At 38.6% G+C, this 27,500-nt stretch overlaps 1 protein-coding gene across 6 annotated transcripts in view; it reads left to right on the top strand.

Moving 5' to 3' along the window:
• Positions 1-27,500, top strand: part of LOC106868368 (uncharacterized) — a 234,091-nt gene that overhangs the window by 112,751 nt on the left and 93,840 nt on the right. The gene's annotated exons all lie outside the window — the stretch shown is intronic.

Below are 27,500 nucleotides of genomic sequence, written 5' to 3'. Positions count from 1 at the left end.
TCCAAGCCTCTTCCTTTGCAGAATCATTAAAAGCAAGTGCACCATCATCCATGTGGACACATTTCTCTCCTGTGACATCACAATTTTCTCTCACACTGTCTTGCAATCCGAAATACTTCAGTTCTCTGGTCCTCATGTTGCTGAACATTGGCGAACTTCTTTTCTGCTTCTCCTTTGGCTATGTATACCTGTCGCCCAGCCTCCTTTCTGGCTATCTAGTACAGTTCCTGCTACCCCCAGTCTTCCAGGCCTGTTTCTTTCCTCTAATGGCTTTGTCAACCATAGTATTCCACCACCACGTTACTCTAGGTCTGGAAGGGACTTTGCACCATCCGCAGACTTGGTCTGTGGCACTCATAGGAATTTCCAGCTACCTTTCTATGTCCGAAGTATATAGCTCCTCCTCCCTCTCGTCAAATTTCTCAGTGAGGATGTCCCTAAATCTCTGACCATGTGAAGGGTTCTTTAGCTTCCAAAGCCTTCTTTTCTGGATTGGTCTGCATCTTGGCATCCTTGTGGTCTCAAGTCTAAAGTCACTAATAAGTAGTCTATGCTGAGGGGTACATTCTTCACCAGGGAGGGTTTTTGTATTTAAGAGCAATCTTGTATCCCACTGTCTTGTGAGGATGAAGTCAATCTGGCTAGCAGAGTCACCTGATGATAGGTTATCAGATGGCTGTCTGGCTTCCTGAAGTTAGTGTTGCAGATTAATAGGTTGTATGCATCACAAAACTCCAGTAGTCTTGTTCCATGGTCCCCGTGAACACCATGGAAGATACAGGATTGCCATCTGACATGCGCATTAAAATCCCCAGCCACAAAGATGAGGTCATTGCCATTTGTCTTTGAGGTAGCCTGTAGAATGGTATCATAAAAGTGGTCCTGATGATCGTTTGGTAGGCCCGCTCGTGGGGCATAGGCAGAGATAATTGTAGCTATACTATTCTGCAAGACTAGCCTGAGCTTCAGCACTCTATCACATACCCTGACTGCCTCTATGACCTTATCGATCCATTTCTCCGCAAGGAGTATGCTTACACCCCCTACTCCATCACTGTTACCTTCCCAGAAGATTTTTATATCTATGTGCCTTGCCTGTGAGGACCCTGGCTGAAGCTCCTCTCCACCTTACCTCTTGTATGCAGCATACATCAACATGTCTCTGTTCAAGCATCTCTACAATCTCACTAGACTTTCCTCTCAGTGTGCCCACATTGACGGTGCCAACTCTAAAAAGTGGGAAAGGAATGTCGGAGGAGGCGTGGAGAGGAGAGATGTTACTCAGTACCTGAAAAGAAGGTTTACGTGTTCGTTTGATAGACGTGGTACACCTGTTCTCAGTTTCGACCTGTCATCATTCAAACATTCAAGCGTGTTAAGATTGTTGTCCCTGCTGGGGGTAGGAGTAGGTGTTAGCAGCGTTGTAAGTATAAGCATTATGGACATTGTAAAAACGTAAATTTAAGCATTATTGGTGTTGCAGATATAAGTAAATCAATAAAGATAGATAGAAGAGAATATGAATATCAATATGCCAATGTTAGATTAAGAAGGTGGGCAGCTAAACTAGTTGCATTTGTCCTGATAGGGAGAGGAAATTGTAGGTGTGATAGAGGATACCATCAGTAAGGGAAGGGGTTTCCTTTGAGAGAAGAGAGGAACATGCATGCCTATATACACACACACACATATACACAAGAACAAGCACAACACACACACAAGAACAAGCACTTGTGCGCACACACACACACACACACACACACACACAGGAGCAAGCACACATATACAGCCTAGTAGCTTTCTCTTTCCACTTTGATACATCCATGGAAATTACTGAGTAGTTTGTTGACAAATGTCGAGTCAAAACAAAAGATAGCCTATTAAGTAGGTGGGTGCATTTTTCCTGGGAGAGGGAGAGGAGATTGCAGGTATGATAGAGGATACCACCAGTGAGGGAGGGCGTTTCTGGTGAGAGAATGAGATATCCGGTGATGGTGGTTGGAGAAGAGAGAGATATCCGGTATTGGGGAGGGGGTACACACATGCATGTGTGTGTGTATTATATGTATATGCATATATGTGTTTGTATGTGTTGGGATGGGGAGTTCATTTCTGACTGTTAATATTCTTCAGTTGTAATGTTTCTAAATTCTAGCATTAAAGGAAAACTGATCTCAAGTGATGTGGTCTGGAAGGAAAGGATTGTCTTCATAGTGTTCGTAGGTTTGGTCTGGAAGAAGGAACTATACACATGGTTATAACAGACCCTCTGAAACAAGTGAGGTTGATAAAGGTATTTTTAAGGGAAAAAGATTAAAGTGTTGTTTCTCAGTCTCTCCCTAATGTTCTGGTTGTTGCTTCCCATAAATTTAATTGTTCTTAAGATGTTAATGCTCTGATGTGATGGTGGTGGTTGTGGTGGTGGCACTGCCAAAGATGCCAATGGATCATATTCATCTTTTATTTATAGTTGTTACTGCTTATCGAAAAGTCTGAAATACCTTTTAACAAGTGGAATTTTTCATTTGTTCCATTACCCCATCTTTCTAATTATCTCTGTGGTTCATTTAAGTGACTCACTTTTTATTAATTAATTAAACGTCCTATCTCTCGCCCTTCACCACCATGATGAAATATTTAATGTTAGTCTACATCTCAACTATGATGATGACTATGACCACCACTACCACTATGAATGAACTTACTTTACATGTGGAATCATATTGGGATCTACAACTAGCACATCCATTACCTCTCCTACACCCCCTTTTCTACCACTACCATCTCTACCATCTTTTATGCTTCCACCTTTTCTTCCACCTTGCTGATTTCTATCTGGATCATTGTTACTACAACTATGATGATAACTACCATCACTACCACTACATTGATATGACTTCTACAATGGCAGTTACCCTGACACTGAGGTGGGGCACCACCACTACAACTCTCATTGCAGCTGCTTCTATCAACACCCAACTCCTCTTCCTACCATCATTTACCACACATCTTCCTATACTTCTCTTAAATTTATAGGCTTGCATGTGTAGTAGGCACACAGTTTCTAATCTTCTTTCTCCACCTTGAATCTTTATCCCAATGAAACATCTTCAGTGCAGCTGCTCTAAACACTGTATTGTTGTGTGCATATCAAATATAGGGACATAGGATGATGAGATTATAGAAACATTGGAAACTACTGCTGAAGGTGCTCTCTCACTGGTTTCTATTTCTAGCAAGTTGAGAGTCTCATTTGCTCCAGAAATTATTGAATAAGAGTAAGGTTTTAGTGAGTGAGAGGTGAGCTTCTTTTGGGTGAGAAGTAAGCTTCTAAGAGGTGGGTTCCTGTGTTTGCCTTAAGGCAGTGATAGAGGAGCTTGTCTTCTGACTGTTATCAGAACTGGTTTGCTTTCACCTGGTCTATTACATTGTCAACACAATGAGATTTTAATTATTCTACTTCATACTTAATATTCTCTGTATTCTAAAATAATTTCAGTAACTAAACTAGAAAAGTTGTTGCTAGGCATCAGGTCATCTCAAACTGACCAGCCTTACATCAAAAACATTCTAGCTATTACCATCTCATCCTTGTCTGGGGCAGTGTATAGCCTGGATTCAATTATCCTATATCCTTCTCTTTGCAAGACTGTAGGGTGTAGTTTGAAGGATTTTTGCCTGCTATTTCTAGAAAATCAGGTGGTCATATAGAGACTCATTTCTGTTTATGACATTTCAGCTGACATTGGTCATTGATCACAACAATATTGATTTATAATTGGTATAATCGAAGGTTTGCTTAAAGAACAGGTTGTAATTGGAAGAGAAACAACAGGGAATCTATTCCAGACATTTGTAAATGATTTATTTACAATGAAAGCAAATCAATGTAACTTTTTGATTGATTTATTTCTTCTCCTGTAAGGAGATTCAATGTTGGCATCTCAACCAACTAAACTAGTTGTCAAGTTCAACCAGTTTGGCACTTACAGTTCTTCCCCTTTGACTTCCTTCCTCCCTCTCTCTCTCTCTCTCTCTCTCAGTTTTCCAGTACCTGGTTCAAGGAAATTATTACAATGCCAATGACAAAATACAAGCACTGTTTCTCCATTGGAATGTATTCTATTGGACACACATGTCTATGTCCTATAACTCCACACCAACCTATATGATATCCCTCATTCAATAAAGATAACCTGCCAAGATATCACACCACTGATAAATGTATATCTAAGTAACAGCATATGCTATTTATATAGTTAAATAACAATGTTATGGTGTTATATATATTTATATAATTTATCTTTTACTTGTTTCTCTTGCTGGGACATTGCTTTAAACAAATTGGTCTTACACATATACATATATTGTATGTGTGTGTAGACACACATACAATGGGCTTCTTCCAGTTTCAGTGTACCAAATTCACTCATAAGGCTTTGGTCAGGCTAGGGCTATAGTAGAAGATACTTGCTCAAGGTGCTGTGCAATGAACTCAAAAGATGTAGTTGTAAAGGGAACTTTTTAATCATATATATATGATTAAGCTGGCAGGATCGTTAGCATCTTGGGCAAAATACTTAGCAGCATTTTGTCTGTCTTTATGTTCTGAGTTCAAATTTCACCAAGAACTTTGCCTTTCATCCTTTTGGGGTCAATAAATTAAGTACTGGTGAAACACTGGCGTTGCTGTAATTGACTTACCCCCTCCTCTAATATTTCAGGCCTTGTGCCTATAGTAGAGAGAATTATTATTATCATCATTATCACCATCATCATTATTATTATTTAAACAGCTGCTACGTTCTGAGTTCAAATTCTGCCAAGGTCGACTTTGCCTTTCATCCTTTTGAGGTTGCTAAATTAAGTACCAGTTAAGTACTAGGGTCGATGTAATCGACTTGCCCCTTCCCCCAAAATTTCAGGCCTTGTGCCTATAGGAGAAAGAATTATTATTATTTAAACAGTTTGGTTCAGCTTCATGTGCCTTAGTTTTGCAGGTTTCTTACAGAAACCTAGCTCATTCAGGTTCAGTTAACTGAATAAAGAGATACAGGAAGTCCAAGATGGCTTCTGGAAACTGGGCTGCTATTGGTCAAGGTGGGTTACATGATATTGTTAGAAGTAAGATTTACATTTCAGCAACTCCAGATGCATCAGAAAGGAGATCTTCTTGGAGCACATGGCTGGGCTGAAAGCTGGTGGCTTCTTCTGTCTGGCTGGCCTATATATACTTCTGTAGTATTTTCCATTATTTTCAGTAGATATATTTTCCATCCAGTGATGGAAATATTTTGCTTTGTCTCTGGTTTACAGTTTATGCATTATTTATTCATATCTTGGTGTTTCATTAAAAACTCTGTCTATTCTTCATTTTTAGAACTCCAATAATGGAAATGGTTTGAGTTGAACATTGTTGTTACTTAGATGAGATTTTGGTGTATGGCTGACTTATATATACTTCTATACTATTTTCAATTTTTCAGTAGTTATATTTTGCATTCAATGACTAATTACTCAAATATTTTGCTATTAACACCATGTTATATCCATCATAAACACCCTGCCACATGTATCATAAACCAATTTTACAACAGCAAATGATCTGAGCACTACAATAAATACTTACACTTCTGTATCAAGTATCTTTTACTAGTTTGTAGACTCAATTGTACACCCCTTCACATATTTACACTCATACACACAAACATATATACACATGCATTAATGAAAGCTAACTCAATCCATCCAGCTGGCTTGCCATAAAATCTGGTTTGTTTGTTCCATGGTTGTCCATTTCTTCTCTTTTTTGTCTTGTTCTTATTATCTCTGTCTGTCTGTCTGTCTCTCTCTCTGTCTGTCTCGCTCTCTCTCTGTCTGTCTCGCTCTCTGTCTGTCTGTCTGTCTGTCTCTCTCTCTCTCTCTCTCTCTCTGTCTGTCTGTCTGTCTCTCTCTCTCTCTCTCTATATATATATATATATATATATATATATATATATGTATATATACACTTCCCTTTCTCGCCTTCTCTGTTTCTTTCCCTCCTCTCTTTATCTTTCACTGTATATATATTTTCACTGTTTCACCTGATTTTATGTTTGTGTGTGCACACACACACTCACACACATACATGTGTGAAATGCTATTCCATTGCTAGAAGAAAGGCTACAATAATTGGAGATTTGGTTTTACTGTAATTCTTTAGTCAATAACTGCATTCAGGCAAACAATGACTTAATGCTGCTGTTATTGTTGTAGCTGTGGTGGTGGTTGTTAATTGGATAATTTCCTGCAGCAAAATGGAGGAGGTAATGATGTTAGTATTGGAAGTGGTAATATTCTTTTACATTGGTCAAGGATAAGAGTTTACCCATCCATCTACCCCCTCCACAAATACAAGCATCATTTTAATTAAATGGTTTTTTTTGTCCAAAACATTTTGCTGGCACAAATGATATTTTTACTAGAGTAGGCCAAGGTGACCCAAAGTGTCATTTCATGTTTCTGACTTCAAATAATGTATATACACAGGGTGTCCCAAAAGTAACCAATGGGTTTCAGTTTTTGATAACTTCCTTAACTTTACAAATAAATGCATGAAATTTTGATACAATATAAAGGACATAATGGAAATTAATATGCACAAGTCAAATTTTGCAACACCACTACATCATATATGAAAAATGATATTGCTTAAATGGCAGCCATTTTTGGCTTTGCATGCCCATGTTCTTTCCAAAACTTGCACCATAACATGCTCAAGAGTTTCAGACCCCACTTCTAAGGATGTTATTAAAAATTGAAACCCATCAGTGACTTTTGGGACACCCTGTATATATGTTAATGTACATATATGCATGTATAAATGCTATATATATATGTGTGTGTGTGCTGTTTTATGGCAAGTTCATGTGAAGAAGAAAGGCCTAAACTGAGGTACAAGGACACCCTGAAAAACAAACTCAAATGGAGCAGCATTAGTCCATATGAACTTGAAGCCTCTGCTGAGGACAGCTCAGTGTGGGGGTCTCTCACCTCATGAGCAGCAGCTACCTTCAAAGAGGACCAGCAACAGCTTCTCATTGCTGCAGGAGACAGACATCACAGGGCAGCGTCTGGTTCAATCCAAGTCCACAAACTATTGTTGTAACACCTGTGTGCTTCCAGCTTTGGACTGCAAAGTCACATGCACTTTCATCTCTGAAATCACAAACTTTGTCATCGTCAGACACTGATAGACTACCAACAATATATATATATATGTATGTATATATGTGCTTATATTAATATTTATATGTATGTAATGTATGTACATATATATATTTATATATGTATATGGTGTGGGCATGGCTGTTTGTTAAGAAGCTTGAGTCCAGTCCCACTGCATGGCACTTTGGGCAAGCATTTTCTATAATAACCTGAGGCCAACTAATACCTTGTGAATGGATTTGGCAGATAGAATCTGAAGGAAGATCATCATGTGTGTGTGTGTGTGTGTGTGTATGTATATATATATATATATATATATATATATTGTTACTATTATGTTAAATTGTTGTCCAAATTTGACCAAACGCGTTTTTTTAATATTATTTTTTTTGCTTGCAATAGCCAGTTCTTTTGGTCAAACTATCATATCTCCAGCTGATTCAGATGCCAAGATATCAAAAATTCTCGAAGTGTAGTACAACAGTTTTGCTATGGAATGGTGAAACTGTTTTTTGTTTTTTTGTTTTCTGAAAAAGCAACATTTTGGACTTTTGCATAATAACAACGATATATATATATATATATATATATATATATATATATATATATATATATATATATATTTTAATTTGTCTCTACACATATAATGGTCCTGAAAGGATGGGAAATCAGAATATTTCCAATGCACCACTCAACCCAAGCTTTAGTTTATCTACATTCTTGAATCGGAGTCTCAAAGTTGAAATTCTAATTGTGTAAAAAAATCCAGGTATCACACCAGTAAATCCAATGTGTTGGCCTACCAAAGAGTAAGATACAATCTAAATAAGACAAAGAAATACTTTAGCATATCTTTAACGATCATTTACAATTGTTTCACTAGCATTCTGTTTTTAATGCCATTGCATGCAAATGTTCCATGTGAAAAGTTTCATAATATTTGCAGTTTTAAATATTAGAGTGACACTTCATCAGACTTGCATCAAAAGGTGTGCTCTTATATTGTGCATGTGCTAAGCATTGTGTGTTGCTTATATCAGGAGGAAACAATAAATATAGAATAGGAATAGAGATAATGAAATGGCAGACAGACTGTTGACAATGGTAATATCATATCTGATGAAGTTAGGATCTTCTTCCTCTCTTCATCTGATTTGGTATTAATGTTGTTTAAGGTCTATCCACTATTTCTCCATCTTATTTGTATTATACATACATATATATATATATATATATATACACACACACAGAGAAAGAGAGAGTGCAAGTTTGTGTAGTTGGAGTATGTCACGTATGATGATGATGATATGCGAAACATGACCTCAGGTCAAATGTGTGTATTTTATTACAAACATTAAACAAGACATTCAACTTCCTTACAGCTTTATACCAAGCTAAAAAGCTTTTGGTAAACACCAATGTTATTGAGTATTCTGGAACCTGTACCTCTGTTAATGAATGCATTTGTATGCACTATAGAATGCACATATGCATTATGTCTACACAATTTTGTTGTATGCGTTTGCAGTTTGTATTCACTCAGTTATTTGTACTGTTTTACATATTGCATGTGTGCATGCATATATTTGAATGGTAAACTATGTGTATGTGTGCATATATGCTTGTATATAATTCAAAACTAATTAAATATACATTCACAAAATACTGCTTCTGAATCAGATGCTCATTGCTGTGTGCACATGTACTGTACAGTGACTATGACCTGTTAAGGCTATATTGCTTTAATTATGTGCAGCTTTTAAATGTGCTGCAACTGCAGCTGCAAACATGATGCTGCATCAAGCTTCACATCAATAACTCTACTTGCTATCACTATTTTATGCTAATTTCAGTCTTTGGAGGACTGAGAATGCTTCTACTACTGCTAGCAGCACCCCCTTCCCCACAACCACCACTCTTCTGTTGTTGCTGTCTCTCTAATGAGAAGGCAGGAAGAAAGGCCTCTTTTGACCTTCCTGTCCAGCTGTCTCTCTCTCTATCTATCTCCCCCTCTCTCCCCCTCACTTTGTGCTTGTGTTTCTTACCCTATCTCTCTGATTTTCTAGCTTTCTCTCATTCCTCTCTCTCATTGTCAGTCTCCATAGCAACATAACTACTACAGCTGCTACTACAGCTACAGCTACTACTATTACAATAAATACTACTACTAAAAGGCAACAAGTAGGTCATAGAAACTCTGCTGTTTTAGTGCTAGATTTAATACACACATTATCATCTCCTCCTTTCCCTCACAAATGCACTTCAGTCTCTCTCTCACTCATACATACACACACATCTTTCTTTTTGTAAACATCCTTTTTTTCCTTATCCCTTTCTAACCTTGTTCCTTTATTTTTTTATTATCATTGGACTGTGACCATTCTGGCACACCACCTTCATGATTATTTCTGTCATGTCAATCACATTTATCTCAATAATTATTTCAGTTGAGTACTTATTTTATGAATTTCTGTTCATTGATCTATTAAGTTATATATTTGACATAAAGAATTACAACATTGGTCTGCTGACACACATGTATACATATATATATACATATCACTTATATATTGACAAAGGGCCTCTCACTCAGAGTAAAAGGCAGACTGTATGACGCATGTGTACGAACAGCCATGCTACATGGAAGTGAAACATGGGCCGTGACTACTGAGGACATGCGTAATCTCACAAGGAATGAAGCCAGTATTCTCCGATGGATGTGTAATGTCAGTGTGCATACTAGACAGAGTGTAAGTACCTTGAGAGAAAAGTTGAACCTAAGAAACATCAGTTGTGGTGAGCAAGAGAGACGATTGCGCTGGTATGGTCATGTGGCGAGAATGGATGAGGATAGCTGTGTGAAAAAGTGCCACACCCTAGCGGTTGAGGGAACCTGTAGAAGAGTTAGGCCCAGGAAGACCTGGGATGAGGTGGTGAAGCACGACCTTCGAACATTAGGCCTCACCGAGGCAATGACTTCTGACTGAGACCTTTGGAAATATGCTGTGCTTGAGAAGATCTGGCAAGCCAAGTGAGACCAAAATCCAAGGCCTCTGCCAGGGATGTAGCCAGCCCACTTATGCGTACCTTTCCTTCATTGGACACTGAACTTTGCTTACGAAGACCTGTTGATGATTTCGATCTAAATTCGATGACTGGCACCCATGTCAACGTCTCCTTCATTGGACACTAAGCTCGGCTTGTGAAGACCTGTTGGGGAAAGCGGAATCGTGATGGCACCTGTACCAGTGGAGCGCTAAGAGCACTGTTCGAGCATGATCGTTGCCAGAGCAGCTGTCTGGCTTCCATGCCAGTGGCACGTAAATAGCACCATTTTGAGCATGGCCATTGCCAGTACCGCCTGACTGGCCTTCGTGCCGGTGGCACGTAAAAGCACCCACTACACTCTCGGAGTGGTTGGCGTTAGGAAGGGCATCCAGCTGTAGAAACTCTGCCAAATCAGATTGGAGCCTGGTGTAGCCATCTGGTTCACCAGTCCTCAGTCAAATCGTCCAACCCATGCTAGCATGGAAAGCGGACGTTAAACGATGATGAAGATGATGATGATGATGATGATCATCATCATCATCGTTTAACGTCCGCTTTCCATGCTAGCATGGGTTGGACGATTTGACTGAGGACTGGTGAAACCGGATGGCAACACCAGGCTCCAATCTAATTTGGCAGAGTTTCTACAGCTGGATGCTCTTCCTAACGCCAACCACTCAGAGAGTGTAGTGGGTGCTTTTACGTGTCACCCGCATGAAAACGGCCACGCTTGAAATGGTGTCTTTTATGTGCCACCCGCACAAGCCAATCCAGGGGCACTGGCAACGATCTCGCTCGAAAATCCTACGGGAGCCAGTTAGGCGGTACTGGCAACGGCCACGCTCAAAATGGTGCATCTCATGTGCCACCCGCACAAGAGCCAGTCCAGGGGCACTGGCAACAATCTCACTTGGCTTGCCAGGTCTTCTCACGCACAGCACATTTCCAAAGGTCTCGGTCAGTAGTCATCGCCTCGGTGAGGCCCAATGTTCGCAGGTCTTGCCTCACCATCTCAGCCCAGGTCTTCCTGGGCCTACCTCTTCCACAGGTTCCCCTCAACTGTTAGGGAGTGGCACTTTTTCACGCAGCTATCCTCATTCATTCTCACCACATGTCCAAACCAGCGCAATCGTCTCTCTTGCACACCACTACTGACGCTTCTTATGTTCAGCTTTTCTCTCAAGATACTTACACTCTGACGGGTATGCACATTTACATTACACATCCAGCGGAGCATACTGGCTTCATTCCTTGCAAGCTTACGCATGTCACAGCCCATGTTTCACTGCCATGTAGCATGGCTGTTCGTACACATGCGTCATACAGTCTGCCTTTTACCCTGAGTGAGAGTCCCTTTGTCGCCAGCAGAGGTAAGAGCTCTCTAAACTTGGCCCAGGCTATTCTTATTCTAGCAGTTACACTTTCAGCGCACCCACCCCCACTACTAACTTGGTCACCCAGATAGCGGAAGCTATCAACTACCTCTAGTTTTTCTCCCTGGAATGAGATAGAAGTTGTTTCCTGTTTGTTTACAGTGTTTATTGCACCTGAACATCTGCCACATACAAAAACTAACTTTGTAGTTAATCTGCCTTTGATATTGCTGCACCTCTTATGTGTCCATAGCTTGCACCGGGTACATCTTATAGAGTTACTACCTACTCCTTTACTGCATACTGAGCAGGGCCATCTACCTGAAGGGGTTTGTGTTTTATCTACCTTCCTACTAATTAGGATTTTGGTTTTTGCTAGGTTGACTCTAAGGCCCTTCGATTCTAGTCCTTGCTTCCACACCTTAAACTTCTCCTCTAGTTCTGATAGTGACTGCGCAATTAGTGCAAGGTCATCAGCATAGAGGAGCTCCCAGGGGCAACCTGTCTTGAATTCCTCTGTGATCGCCTGGAGGACTATGATAAATAAGAGAGGGCTGAGGACGGAACCTTGGTGGACCCCTACCTCTACCTGGAATTCATTACTGTACTCATTTCCAACCCTCACCTTACTGACAGCATCTCTGTACATGGCTCGCACAGCTCTCACTAACCATTCTTCTATCCCAAGTCTCCTCATTGACCACCAGATAAGGGATCGGGGACCCTGTCAAAGGCTTTCTCCATGTCAATGAAGGCCAAGTATAGAGGTTTATCCTTGGCTAGATATTTCTCCTGCAACTGTCTCACTAGAAATATGGCATCAGTGGTGCTTTTACCTGGCACGAACCCAAACTGCATCTCATCTAAATTGATTTTCTCCCTAATTAGTTGGGCTATGACCCTCTCCGTAACTTTCATAACCTGATCTAACAGCTTGATGCCTCTGTAATTATTAGTATCTAAAGCGTCACCTTTACTTTTGTAGCAGTTTACTATGGTGCTGCTACACCAGTCATTGGGTATGACTCCTTCGTGTATCACCTGGTTCGTAATACGGGTGACTAGGCTGTAGCCAACACTGCCAGATATTTTGAGCATCTCTGCAGTGATTCCTGATGGGCCGGGGGCTTTCCCTGTCTTCATACTCTTAATTGCTTTATCTACCCTGGTACTGTCAACTCGGATAGCTGGTCCCTCTGTTGGGTCGACATACGGCAGGCTCTCTTTCTCCCATTCATTCTCTTTATTAAGCAATCTATCGTAGTGACATCTCCAGACCTCTTTCTTTGCATCCTCATTTAGTGCAAGCGTACCATCATCCATGCGTACACATTTCTCTCCTACAACATCACTATTCTCTCTCCTACACCGTCTTGCAACACAAACTACCTCGAGTCTTTGGTCTTCACGGCGCAGAACATTGGCAAATCTTTTCTTATCTGCTTCCCCTCTGGCATATATATATATATAAGGATTTACTTTTCGTAATGAGATTAAAAAAACCAAGGCTATGTACATTATAGAACATTTATAAATAGAAGGTCTTACAGCTGTTTCCAGGATATTTATTATATCCCTTCATCGGAGACAGTGTGAGAAGATGGTTAAGCAATAGTTAATTTAGATAAGATAGGAAATAGTGAGTGAATGCAGGGATATTGTATTTGTAAATCCATTGTTTAGGCAGAATGGTATACATATAAGATTCCAATGCCTTGTGAGTAAAATCCAATAGTCCTTCAGATTAGTCATTGCATTTGTAAATCCATTATTAAGATTCCAATACCCTGTGAGTAAAATCCAACAGCCTTAGAAATTGATCATTCCAAATACAGAGTTTATACACAGTGTTATTGAATCAAGAGTTCTGTTTAAAGTGACCTAAAAGTAGGGAATGTATTAGTAAGGTCAGATCGAAAACAGGAAGAGAGGAATAAAGGAAGAAAAAAAGAAGGGGAGAAAGAGAAGAAAAAAGGAAGAGGAAAATAATAAAAGGAATAAAGAAAAGTAAGGAAAAAAGGAATATAAAAATAGAGATAAGGAAAAGTGTACCAGAATGGTCAGTGAATATAATTCAGAAAGTAGAAATGGGAAGATAAGGGTGAAAGAGAGAGAAAGGTATTAGAGTGTAGAAAAATAGAAGGGATTGGGGGGGGGGGGGTTTATGGATATATATACATATATATATATATATATATATATATATATATATATATATATAGGGAGAATTCACAAAAAAACAACAGACGAAGATAGGTGGTGTAGAAAATAAATAGATGTATTAGTATAACGCTCGGGAATTGAAAAAGTCTTTAACATTTTGAGCCTACGCTCTTCCACAGAAAGGAACCCAGAAGGAAATTAGGAGAGAAAAAACATGTGTGTAGTTGTCAGCGATTTATCATGGCAATACATACTCAGGGTGCAGAGAATAAACTGTCATCTAAATTACAGATAAATGAAAAATAACACTGACATCTCATTTTAACAGATACATTTACCAAAATTACATAAAAATATCTTGAAATACTAAACAGTAAATTTATTCAATAAAATTGCCATTGACTTCAACCTTGGCCTCCAGATGACTTCAGAATCTCCTGCAACTCTTCTGGACAGTCTCCTTGTTTAAGTTGGTAAATGCTGCCATAATCCTTGCCTTCAGTTGATCTTTGGTGTTACAAGGAGTTTTGGTCTCTCGCTCAACTGCACCCCACACATGATAATCAAGGGCATTGCAGTCTGGGGAGTTAAGTGGCCAGATGTTAGGGGTGATGTGGTCACAGAAATTGTCTGACAGCCATGACTGGGTTCTCCTGCATGTGTGGCATGGTGCAGAGTCCTGTTGCCAGACATAGGGTCTTCTAGCAACCACTCTCTTGATCCAGGACAGCACTACCTCCTCCAGGCACTTGATGTAGACCTCCGTGTTGAGTCTGAGGCCATGTGAGATAAATGGAGGCATAATGTCACCATCACTAGTAATCACTCCAAACACCATGATGTTGACTGGATGTTTGATTTTTATCACTCTCGGTACATGCTCTCAGATTGACACCCAGACACTCTGAAATGTCGTGTTGGAGCTTCCGGCACGAATGCCAAGCAGTACAGCATGTCGTTTCCAGAGTTCTGTCAGACTGAATTTCTCACAGAGGGTGCCCAACTGACTCTACTATACTGTGTAGTTGACAAAATCAAAAACAAACAATGCACATGCACAAAATCAAAAATATAAAATGGTGACAATTTACCCATCACCCCTTGTGTGTGTGTGTGTATATATATATATATATATATATATACACTTACATACAAATATGATGATGGTCATGGTAAAATGCACCCCGGTTTACTCTGTAAAATGGTTGATGATAGGAAGGGCATCGAACTGCAGAACACCTGCAAAAGGTGGAACATATGATGAAAATGTGGGTCTTGGATTTTTGTAGGACAGGAAATCCCAATATCATTTTCAAACAGTCTATATTCAATCAAAAAGTTGTCCATAAAGAAAGTTGTTTCATCTACAATTTATAAGAAATACCTCTCTCTCTCTCTCTCTCTCTCTCTCTCTCTCTCTCTCTCTCTACATGTGTGTGTGTTATGTACTCACTCACTCACTCATACATGCACATACATGCACATACAAGCACTGAGGAGTCATGTTGTCTAAATAACGACATAGGTTTGCATACTGATCTCTTTACTGACACAGGTCAGTGGATGTTATGTTATATTTACTTGTTGTGTCTCAATATTTCAGTCACTTACTCATTGCCATAGCTGTTGTATTTGCTTGTTTTAATTGTAGACATATTTCATAGATAAACTTAGCTAAACCAGGGCATCAGTTAACTATTTGAGCTACTTTTAGTGAAATTTCTGACAGAAGTTAATTATAGCTGTGACCTTTTGAAATTTTAGTTTTACAATGTTTGATGGAAGTAAAATAGTGGACAGATAAGGAAAATAAAAGTATGAAAACACAGCAAAGAGTTGCTGATGATGAATGTTAATATGACATAATATGAATAGGAATAATTACTGAAATAGAATTTATTCCTATATTTTGGCATATAATATTTATAATACATTTGCCGTCGTCAACATTATCAGAGTTTTATTCTGGATATATTACCTATTTCTTTGCAATACTCTAACCACATTGAAATTGTTCCTCTTCCATTGTTAAACCCACTTGTTCTCTCTTGGTGTTTTTTTTTAGAGTAGGCTAGCATTAGTTACTTACATCAAATTCATTCATATACTGTATGGTACATAGTATAATTTTCTTCGCCTATTTATTATTATATCAACATGACCAGCTTATTTATTTATACCAGATTATTAGCTTATTTATAAACAGTTTAACTGGGAGCACAGATGTGTAAGGTTGTGCATGCACTGTGACTGAGTGTAACCCAACCAACATGAAATTGAAATATGTACAGTGTCCCTCTCAGTTCACCCTCAGCTGCTCAGCCTCCCTTGCTAGCTATGAAAATGACACAAATGTCTCTCAGACAATACAAATTCCTGGAAATATTGCACATCTGCAACGGGAGTTGGACACAATATATAGGTAGGCTGAGGACAACAACGTCCGCTATCAGCACACAAAGCTGAATCACATGCAGATAGGATACACTGACCTGGGAGGAATTGCAATCCCTGAATCAAAATCAGGGCATTGACATGAGAAATGATGCATCTTTCCTGGTGCATATTACTAATTTGGTAATCAAATGCAGACGGCTGGTTGGATGGATCCTTCAAACTTTCAAAACAAGAGAAAAAGAGACAAGGATAGTCCTTTGGAGGGCATACATCTTCAGCCGCTTAGACTATTGCTCCCAACTATGGTCACCACAAAGTATAAAATTAATGGCAGAATTCAAAGCAATCCAACAAAGTTATGCAAAGAAAATTATCTCAATGCAACGTATCAGCTATTGGGAGAGACTGAAAGAATTAAAACTCTTCTCACTCGAACGAAGGCAGGAAAGATATTCAGTGATATGCATCTGGAAAATCCTGGAAAGCCTTGTACAAAACTTTGGCATTGAAAGTTACAGAAACAGCAGAAAAGGGTGCCACTGCATAGTACCAAACATTCCAGCATCACCATCAAAATACAGGACCAGATACTGCAACAGTTTGGTTTTCAAAGGCCCACAACTCTTTAATATCTTTCCAAAATGCCTGAGAGACCTGCATGATGGTGTGGATGTAGAACAAAATCTCAATCTTCTCCTGTCAAGGGTTCCAGATGAGCCTACCTCATGGCAGGATACACAGATGAGGGCAACAGCATCAAACTCCCTCATTCACCAAATGCCACACATCAGAGAAGGTTTCAAATAATGGTGTAGCACAGCCAAAGGTGGTGCCCCAGCATGACTGCAGCTTTAAAGCTGAAACACTTTCAAGAAATTAAAGAAATATATATTCTTTTATTCTTTATTCTTTTACTTGTTTCAGTCATTTGACTGTGGCCATGCTGGAGCACCACCTTTAGTTGAGCAAATTTACCCGAGAACTTATTCTTTTGTAAGCCTAGTACTTATTCTATCAGTCTCTTTTTGCTGAAGCGCTATGTTACAGGGACATAAACACACCAGCATTGGTTGTCAAGCGATGTTGGGGGACAAACATATACACACACATACATATATACAACGGGCTTCTTTCAGTTTCTGTCTATCAAATCCACTCACAAGGCTTTGGTCGGCCTGAGGCTATAGTAAAAGACACTTGCCCAAGGTGCCACGCAGTGGGACTGAACCTGTAACCATGTGGTTGGTAAGCAAGCTACTTACCACACAGCCATATTTATATGTATATTTATATCTATCTATCTATCTATCTATCTACCTATATATATAGGTGACCAATTGGGACTGGTCACTCAATGACTAGATTTTTTTTTAACTGCATGTATGTATGTATGTATACATATATATATTATATGCCAATGACCTTGTTCTTATTGCTGAATCACTATCAGAACTAGAGAAGAAATTTCAAGTATGGAAGCAATTTCAGGAATCAAAGAGCCTCAGAGTTAATTTAGCAAAGACCAAAGTATTGATAAGTAGGAAAACAGACAAATTACAGATCCCTTCAGGGAGATGGCCCTGTTTGATATGTATAAAAGATGTCAGGAGAAATTCCATAAGGTGTACTCCATGCAAGCTATGGACACATAAGAAGTACAGCCATTACACTGGACAACTAATGGAGTAGTCTTTACTTGTGGCAGATGTGCGGGTACATTAAACACCAGGAATGTATTACATTTCATAGGTGTTTTATAAGCTCCATGTCTGTATGCTGATGCTTTTTTCTAGAATTTTCCAGGTTTCATTGAAAGGACAGGTGTCATTCTCTTTCAATTCCCAGACATGCTTTGCAAGACTAGACACTGTCCTGTTCTTGGGGTATCGGAAAGAATTTCGGTGGGGATAGAATCAAGTCTTGAATGAATTTTCTGAAGCCCCTGTATATGTTTTATATTCTTGCGAGCCATCTACTTGCACTTTGGCTCTATAAACAATAATAATATAAAACTTTCCTTGTCTTACTTTCTTTCTCCCTCTTGTTACATATACATGCATATACGTACATATACATATATGCACACAAATGTGCAAACACATAAATTGTTCATATGTGTATAAATTCACATGCATATACACACACACATATATACATACACAGACATACATACTTACATGCATATATATATATATATATATACTATATATAAAACAGAGATGTGTGTGTAATCGCTTTTCACGTGAAATCGACTTCACCAAATGCTTCCATACTTGTAATGCATGAATAATTTGACCTCGGATAAATCTTAGGCTCTTCATTTTTTATTTTTTTTAATTAAAAATAAATAATATTGCTTTATATATAAGATTCACTTCTTTAAAAAGGATCCTCAATGTCAACTTCCAGTATTGACGTAACAACCGCAAAAAGCTTCACTTTCTATTCTGTGTGTTCGTGTTTATGAGAGAGAGAGAGAGAGAGAGAGAGAGAGAGAGAGAGAGAGAGAGAGAGAGAGAGAGTAAATACTACATACACACCGCTCTCTCACTCTGTCTCACACACATACACACGCACACACACACACACACACACCTTGAATCACTCACACTCTGTCTCTTACAAACACACACATATATAAATGTATACAAATATATTTACAAAGACACACGTGTGTATGCGCGCGCGTGCGTGTTTGTAAGATACATAGTGTGAGTGAGTCAAGGGCTGTGTTGTCATATGCATACATCTATAGAGAAGTGGGTTATACATCATTAGATGTACACCTGACTTTCCTATATAAGATTAAGAATTGAACGGAACGCTGAACTCCAAACTATCAACACAAACAACATTTATTCAAGGTGGAAAATATACATCTTTAATCTTGTTTGATGAGACGTCTTCGGTGTGTGAGAACATGGTTGTTGGGACGTTGGTATATTGATGTGAGCTGTCTAGCGTGAGTTCGAAAGATGGAGAGACAGCTAGACACGTCCTTGCTCAATCACTGGCCAGCAAGAAAGAGATCGATCAAAGCGGGAAAGCTTGGTTGTTGAATTCCACGCATGCGTGAGACTATGCATGCGCACGGCATTACTACACATCCAAAGATGTATGTATATTTATGCATGTACGTATACATGACAACAAACCTCTCTCTCTCACTCACACTCTGTCTCTTACAAACACACACATACATAAATGTATACAAACATATTTACAAAGACACACGTGTGTATGCGTGCGTGGTGGGGGGGCTCCACAATCGCCATTTATTTCAATTACTCTTCTGAGGATATTCACGTAAATCATTTTTTTCATTTAATCATCATCATCATCATCGTTTAACGTCTGCTTTCCATGCTAGCATGGGTTGGACGATTTGACTGAGGACTGGTGAAACCGGATGGCAACACCAGGCTCCAATCTAATTTGGCAGAGTTTCTACACTTGGATGTCCTTCCTAACGCCAATCACTCAGAGAGTGTAGTGGGTGCTTTTACGTGTCACCCGCACGAAGGCCAGTCAGGCGGTACTGGCAACGGCCACGCTCGAAATGGTGTATTTTATGTGCCACCCGCACAAGAGCCAGTCCAGGGGCACTGGCAACGATCCCCATTTTAATTTTCATAAAAGTTTCCAAGTACCAATGAGGCTTTTTGGTACATCTTCAATTTTCCCCATTCATGAGAGGCGCCCAGCTATCATTCATCTGAGAGTCCATCTACAGAATGTCCTCAAATTTCTATACAGCGTATTTTGCCTTTTGTTCTTCAAGTATATAAGCAACAATTTCATTCCCGAGCAATGCCGGGTGCCTCTGCTAGTATATATATATATATATATATATATATATATATATATATATATACACTATGAAACGGTTGACGTTTGGAAGGGCATCTAGCTGTAAAAACCAATCCAAAACTGACCTTGCCTGTGCTGGTGCCATGTAAAAAGCACTCAGTCCACTTTGCAAGGTGGTTGGCATTAGGAAGGACATGCAGTCGCAAAAACTATTTCACAGTAGCCTATTATTATTATTATTATTATTATTATTATTATTATTATTATTATTATTATTATTATTATTATTATTATTATTATCTCAGGTTCTGTTGGAGCTTCTGGAGTCTTGTATGCGTAGCGAGCTTACTACCTGCAGCCTATGATATCATGCTGTTCATTCCAAAGAGGCAAACCTTTTGTAACTGTTCTACTGGGCATTGTATTCCAGTTTCCTTTATATTCCTCTTGATGCCTTCTGATACTGTTCTCAAGGACCCATCAATAATTGGCATTATCTTCATCTTCTTCATTTTCCGTAGCCGGGCTATTTCGTATTTAAGAAGGTTGTATCTATCTATTTTTTCATCTTCCTTCTTGATGATTTATGGGTCAAAGGGGCATGCAACATCAACTATACAGCATATGCGGTGCACCTTGCCCACCACCACTAGGTCTGGTCTGTTGGAAATCCCAGAGGATTTTGCTAATCTCCAACTCTGCTACTCTCTGCTGTCTGTGCTTATACCACGTCTTGCCTCTCTCTAACCCCCACTTTTTGCACAGTTTCCAATGTAACACTTTCACTACCTGATTGTGTTGACACAACTTGTAGTGATTTTGGGCAAGTCTAAGGCATTCATTTGTGATATGAGCAATGATTTCATCCACTCTATAGCAGATGTGACACAGAGAAGACACTTGCTCATTCCTATGGTTGACCCTCCAGTTCGTGGCCAAAGCTTGGTCCTGCACTGCCAGTATAGTGCTTTCGATCTCTTTTTTTAGGGTTCCTTTCATCAGCCAATCCCACCTGTTTTTTCCAGCAACTTCTGTTGTGGCTACATGGAATTGTTTGTGCAGTCCCTTCTTGTGTAATTCTTCATGTCCTTTTTGTACTTCTTCCTTTGTTTTCCCTCGTTGCTAACTGTCACTAGCAAGGTTTCCTTACTTTGGGCTAGGTATCTCATTAAGCTCTCATGTTCAATATGCACGCAGTCTTAGACACTTATGTGTCCCCTTCCTCCAGTTGCTCTCTTCATGTATAGGCGATCAGTGTCTGCACGTGGATGATGGGCTCCATGCATCTTTAGGAGCTGTCTTGACTTCCTGTCCATCTCCTCTAGCTCCTCCTCTGTCCACTTCAGGATTCCAGCACCATAACAAACTACTACAACTGTGCATGAGTTTATTGCTGAAATTATGTTTCTGGTATTCAGGTCTGAAGTCAGTATTTTCTTCACTTACCGCAGGTACTCTCTTTTTGTCTTTTCCTTCATGTTGTAGTGTTTGATTCCTTCTGCCTCAAGTATTCCCCGGTATTTTTAGTTGGATTGAGGTTGAATTGCTTTCATCATTTCACTACTTGGTAGCCATATGCCTTCTGTCCTGGTAAGCTTTTCTTGTTCTATCACCATTGTAGCACATTTTGAGAGTCCAAACTCCATCTTAATGTCATTGGAGAAAATCCGCACAGACTGGACTAGGCTGTCCAGTTCTGCCTCAGTTTTTGTGAAGTTGTTGTTGTTGTTAAGGCAGTAAGCTGACAGAGTCGTTAGCATGCTGGATGAAATGGTTAGCTGTATTTCACCTGTTGCTATGTTCTGAGTTCAAATTCCACTGAGGTCGACTTTACCTTTCGTCTTTCAGGATCAATAAAATAAGTACCAGTTGAATACTGGAGTCAATCGACTTATCTCCTCCCTCAAAATTGCTGCCCTTGTGGAAAAATTTGAAACCATTATTATTATTATTATTCAGTAGTTTTATTTTGATAATGTGCTTTCACTGCAGTACCGAGCGCAGCTCTGTGTGCCTTGGGTATGTGCTGTGGTTTGCTGTCATGCTCTGATGGTTACTGTATTGAAAGTGTTTATTATTATTATTATTTACTTTTAATCTACATGTTTATTACAGTCACTTGCCAAGACACACCCAACATCCTAGGGTGAATGAAGGTTAAGAGATGTTCCAGTATGACTGAGAGCTTGGGGAGGGGAAGTGGCAGGGACAGTAGCGAAATACCTTCATGTAATAAAACACAAACATTTAAATTAATAGGGTTTTGCCAAGAATGTGTGCAGTACTTGTCAGCACAATCTTTTGGATTTCTCTGAGACATGGTTCTCCTGGGATGTTATCTCAATGTTTCTGACATCCCTTTCTTATACCTAGGCCGCCCATAATAACAGGAACAGTTCTCACTTTAAGATGCCACATTTTTTTGTATTTCAATATCCAGGTACTTATATTTACTTAATTTGTCAAATTCCTTTATCAGTGGGAACACTTACATCTATTAAGTCTACAAGTATTTTCTTCCTCGTCTTTAATGACTATATCTGGTCAATTAGCCTGGATCGTTCTGTTGGTGTTGACTGGAAAATTTCAGAGGATAGTGTCATTTTTACCTTCAATGTGTGTATATATTATCATCATCATCATCATCATCATCATCATCATCATCATCATCATCATCATCATTGCCTTTGCACAGCTTCTAATGCTGTAGATGTACTACTACAGTGTCAGCTGTTCTCTACCAATGAACTGAGGTAACACCCCTTATTTTTTGAGAAGTTCTAAGTAGTGCTGTTTTCTGCAAGTGCTCCACCCTTATTGCAGCCCCTATTTGTTCCATGTACTTCTCAAGATTTTTACTCACTGTTCCCAGGGCTCCTACAATTATTGGTACTACTACCACCTTTTTCATCAACCGCAACTGCTTAACCTCCCAAGCTCACCTGTCATATCTATCGACTTTTCTTTCTTCCTTATCGCATACCTTGTTGTCAGCTGGGCATGCTATATCTATGATCCAGCATAGTTTGCTTTCTTTCTCAATTAAGACTATGTCTGGCTTCCTATTCTCTATCTCATGGTTGCACTGAATCATAAAATCCTACAGGGTCTTTGCATTATCATTTTCAACGATGCCTTCAGGTTTATGGTTGTGCCAATTTTTTGCTGTCAAGTCCATACTTGTTGCAAAGTGTCCAATGGACAAGCCTTGTTATATTGTCGTAGCGTCTCTTATATTCCTTCTAGGCGAGTGGCATACATTGACTGGTAATATTATTATTATTATCATCATCATCATCATCTGGTTTTAGAAGATGATCTGACTGTCATATTGAACTGTTCAAGCAGTGACTTGTTGATCAGTTACTTCTAGATCACTACTGCACTCATACACAACAATAGCAACTCCTACTCAAAACTATATCAGTATTAACTTCATGTGATGAAGAACCTGTCCACTCTTCAAATAGTGACAACAGTATTGAATGTCAAGTCACAGTGTTATTGATCATCAAGAACACCTTCATAAGTCAGCAAAGGGGGCAACTTCATGGTTACATAATCTGCTTGAAATAGCAGCCAAACATACTTTCAAATTACATCTGCTATCTTAAAAAGAAAAGAAAACTACATTAGACAGTGTAATCAAGATATATAAAAATTTGGGGTAGTCATAGCAGGACAATTTCTTATGATAGATTTGTTGGTTGCCCTGGAACTAAACAATAACTTAAACCTCATTTTTTTCTTTGTGTTCAGTTTAATTTTGTATTTGTTCATTGACCTGCCACTCTGAATAGACAGTGAGAGATTTGAAAACGGAGTTGTGTTGCTGTTGTTTAACTCCAGGTCAGACTTCATCAAACATGTTCCAACCATGACCATGCCATCTGTTATTCATATATAATGGATCTAGAACTATATTATCCAGAGAGACCATTTTTGTTAAGATGGTAAGTCCATAATTTGAAGAAGATTTGACTCTAATTTCTTGCTGGTAGAATAACCACATAGAGATACCCCTTGTAGCCTTGTAGGGTTGTGTTGATGTTCCTTTCTGATGCCACAAGCCAACTACACAATCTGAACTCATCACTAATACTGAGCTGCTATTTGTGGTTGTCTGTCGTGAGTTCAAATCTCACCTAAGTCAGCTTTGTCTTTCATCCTTCTGGGGTCAATAAAATAAATACTAGGAGTCAGCCAGTGCAATTAATGTTTATAATGATCAGCCAGCTCACTTTGATATATTGTGATCAACCAGTCCACCTTATTTTTACAGTGATCAGTTCCCTTTATGTTTACTAACTAAACTGGACATTACATTAGCTGATGATGTACATAAAATCATAAATGAGATTTGCCTCTCAGTAAGAGGAAGAAAACAAAAACTTAGTGGTTATTGTTTATGACACTCAAAGAAATGGGGGGATAATTTTCAAAAATTCATGAATTTTATTAATTTTGTAATCTCTTTTGTAACCAAGGGAGACAACCATAAACATGTTTTATTTCCATTGAACCTCATCAAGTGTTCTGATGAAACTGGTTTTGTTTGTCAGTAGGTATTACAAAGAGAAAGGCTATGATTTTCAGCCAGAATAATTTGCATCAGGAAAAATCAGCCAAGAGAAATAACTTGAAATATTAAGCTGTGATGGGGAAGAGTGCCCCTACACTTTAATCAAGTGTCCACTATCCACTGTGAATCATCCAACACATCATCCATCAGTTCATTTTCTTATAAGGAGTGGTCTGTTCACTTACTAGTAATTTAGTCATTTTGCCAACTATGCTTTCTCTTCTTTAAAAAAATCTCATTCATACAAAATTCTTTATTTGAAATATAAACAACAAAATAGGTGATCAGTTTTTACATTTTGGCATGCCGTTGTCTCTTCTTTCTCTCATTTCTCTCTCTCTCTCCATTGTGTCTCCTTCCTCTCCTCTCCCCTCCCTCTCTCTCTCTCTCTCTCTCTCTCTCTCTCTCTCATAGTCCTGTCACTAATTCACTTAAACCACAGCTTAATGAAACTTAGGTTGGCATAAAACTACAAACTCACATCTTTATCACAAAATATGACAACTCAACCTCTTCCATAGTTAACTTTCTCCTCTCGCACCCCAATTCATGTATCAATCTATCGTATCCACCAACAGCCACCGTCTCATCATCATCACCACTTGGTGTGTGTGTGTGGATGGGTGTGTGAGTGCTTGTGTGTGTATCCACAACCTCCCCCTCTCTACATCTTATACATTTCTCTCTTCATTATAATCTGATTAACAACCAGCCGGTTATTTCAAAGATACTATTATTATTATTTATTTGTTTATTTACTATGACCTCATATTAGTTGACATTTTACTTTTTAAGCTAAGAGGCTTTTTTCTGATTTGTGGTTATTACTAAAAATAATAAGCAATCAATAAAGCCTAATGTGTGTGTGTGTGAATGGCAAGAGATGGCTAAATCAGTATTATTTAATTATGGTTTATTATGTTTCAAGTTCAAATCCCACTGTGATTGACATTACATTTCTTTCTCAAGGAAAGATTAAATAAAACCAGAGATTACTATAATCGACTATACTCTCCCTCAAATCTCAACATGTATTCATTTAACAAGATGGACATAAGCCAACATCTATGTGCTTGCTTGAAATACTAGACTTAACAATTAAATTGTACAAGAAGGATACATTGGACAATGTTGTGTTCAGTATATAGACGTGAAATTGCTATTGTTGAAATGTCTTCTATCATAAGTCTGCTCACTCAGAGGTGAACTGAGAGTAAGCAACAACAAACAATAAACACACATTCACATACATCTCTCTCTCTCTTTCACACACACACACACACACACACACACACACACACACACACACACACACACACACACACACACACACACAGAGTCGTCCCAGCCGACAGGGGCAATAACTCACGTTGACAAAAACGAATTTTTTTTTTCTCCAACAAAGCATTTGGAGAAGCACATGTTTTCTTTTTCACAATTCAGTGTGAACAAATAGGAACAATTACTCATTTTTATATTTCTTCCATTAATTTTGTTAAATATTTATTTTTCAGTCTTGGCTTTAATTAAAGTTAATCAGCTTACAAATGACTAATTCTATAAGATTAAGCTGCTAAGCTTTGCTGTTTGATGCAGTTTGAATATTGCATGATTATCATTAATTGCCTTGTATCTTGTTTAGCTTTAAAATATTTTTTACTCCTATTTTTTAGAAAAGAAAATGTTTCTTAAGGATCGTATTGTTTCACCAGCCAGCAAGTTTATGACTATATCTGTGTCTCTCATCATTAACTTTGGTGTTGCAACTCATTCTGTTTGGTAGTCTATAATATCAAGAACTTTTTCTATTTTATTCTTGTTGTTTATCCAGGTCAGTTATAATCCAGTACACCTATGATCAAATGTACTCTGATCATGACCATTCCATATTTTATTCAATTACACTCTATCTAGGATTACATTATCCAACATGTCCTTCTTTAATTTAGATGGTAGATATGATTTGAAGGAGATTTTACCACATTATCTAGCAGGTTTGAGTAACCTCATAGAAGCTCTTTGATTGATTTTCCACTGAAACTAAGATTGTTGACCTGACTCCCTCGTTCATTTCTGTTCCCAACATTGACCTAGCTATTCTCTCTCTCTCTCTCTCTCTCTCTCCACACACACACACACACGCACGCATGCACGCACACACGCACAAACACACACACACACACGCACGCACACGCACACACACACACACACACACACACACACACACACACACACACACACAAATACATGGGGTAGTACCCATCATCCAAATGTCACTTTGGTTGATCTGAGGCTCAGGTAGAAGTCACTTGTCTAAGATGCAGAGAACTGTGATCAGACCTGGAATCATCTACTTGTGAAGTGAACTTCTTGACCATATAGCTATTTTATAAAGTACTTTACTCCATAAAAGTAACTTAATCTTGCCATATACTTCTATAACAATAGCATTGTTGCTATATAGTAGCGTTGTAGTAGTAGTTGGGTGCTATATTTCAGGGAGTGCTGAAAAGTTTCTAGCTTTAAGGGTATCGTGACAGGCTTGGTTTGAGGTCCAAGAGTTCTTTTACAGGGCTTAGAAAAACTGAAGGACTGCTGCAATAAGTGTGTAAACCTGAGAGGGGAACATGTTGAATAAAATCATAATTAACTGATCCTCTTGTATTTTCTTTTACCCAAAACCAGGAACATTTTATTACCCACTCATAATAGTGATGTTATACAGTACTTGTGCTATATAGTGGCATTACTATATAATATCATGGCTATATACTATTGTATTAAATAATAGTTAGAAGCAAATTATTACTTCTACACCATTACCTCTATTAAAAATCAGAAATATCAGGTCATCCCATAAGTTCTGTCCGATTTTACCTTTTTTAAAATTGAATGAAATTTAATAGTATTTTAGAATG

This window comes from Octopus bimaculoides, chromosome 11 (assembly GCF_046866305.1).
Source record: "Octopus bimaculoides isolate indiv1 chromosome 11, ASM4686630v1, whole genome shotgun sequence".
NCBI classification, from domain to species: domain Eukaryota; kingdom Metazoa; phylum Mollusca; class Cephalopoda; order Octopoda; family Octopodidae; genus Octopus; species Octopus bimaculoides.
This window is presented reverse-complemented; position numbering and strand designations above follow the sequence as displayed.